This window comes from Malurus melanocephalus, unplaced genomic scaffold, assembly GCF_030028575.1.
Source record: "Malurus melanocephalus ecotype Western Australia unplaced genomic scaffold, MMel_1.1 scaffold_542, whole genome shotgun sequence".
Taxonomy (NCBI): domain Eukaryota; kingdom Metazoa; phylum Chordata; class Aves; order Passeriformes; family Maluridae; genus Malurus; species Malurus melanocephalus.
Genome location: NW_026623774.1, coordinates 118,071 through 119,190, shown reverse-complemented (window position 1 = coordinate 119,190; position 1,120 = coordinate 118,071).

Genomic DNA, 1,120 nt, shown 5'->3' with positions numbered 1-1,120 from the left:
GGATGCACACCGGGATGCGGGATCGGGTCGCGGTGCGGTCGGGATGCAGGATGCACACCGGGATGCAGGATGCACACCGGGATGCGGGATGCACACCGGGATGCAGGATGCACACCGGGATGTGGGGTGCACACCGGGATGCAGGATGCGGGTCGGGATGCGGGATGCACACCGGGATGCGGGATGCACACCGGGATGTGGGATGCGGGTCGAGATGCGGTCGCGATGCAGGATGCACACCGGGATGCAGGATGTGGGTCGCGGTGCGGGTCGGGATGCAGGATGCACACCGGGATGCGGGATGCACACCGGGATGCGGGATGCACACCGGGATGCGGGATGCTGTCGCGATGCTGTCGCGATGCTGTCGGGCTCTCCCGGTGGCCGCCCGGAGCGGCCCCGCGGCTGCAGCGCCGCCTGCTGGGCACGGCCGGACCCGCGCTCGGCTCCCGGAGGCACCGGGGCGAGGGACAATCGCTCCCCATGACCAGAACCATCCTCTGCGGCGCTCGGCACCGAAACGAGCTGAGCAAAGACACTCAACAGCAGGGAATGCTGTGCTATCCATCCCGAGGAAGCTTTGGTTTAAAATGAAGAGGGAGCTGAAGGCTGCCTTGCCGAGGTTTGCTCCGTCTATCCACAGTGCTGAAACTTGTAAAAAGCACCAACTTCACTTTTTCTTTAGTGTATTATTATTGGCATAATAATCAGCAGTCGCTCTAACAGGTAAAACACATTCAAAATTAAAATCGAGGTGGGAAACTCTCACAAATACTCACAAACAAATTAGGGTGAGTGCGTGGCCATGTCAAAATCAATAAAATCGATCTCCCCKGTGCTTGCATCACACAAATGGTAATGGATGTTTGCCTGGCGTTGGTGGGGCTGGGTGTGGTGGCACTTGTTGGGCTGCTGCAATGCCTGGGCGTTCGGTGATTAATGTAAGTGCGAGGAATTGGTGCCACGTGAGGGATGCATCGGCAGCAGCTCAGCCAGCTGAGGAGGGGCTGACAAATCATCGATTCCACACACGAGCAGCTCTGCCTTCAGGATGCCTGCTAATTAATGTCTCCTACTCATTTTCCTTCTTTTTTTTCCCTTGGTTGTTTGTCTTTTTTTT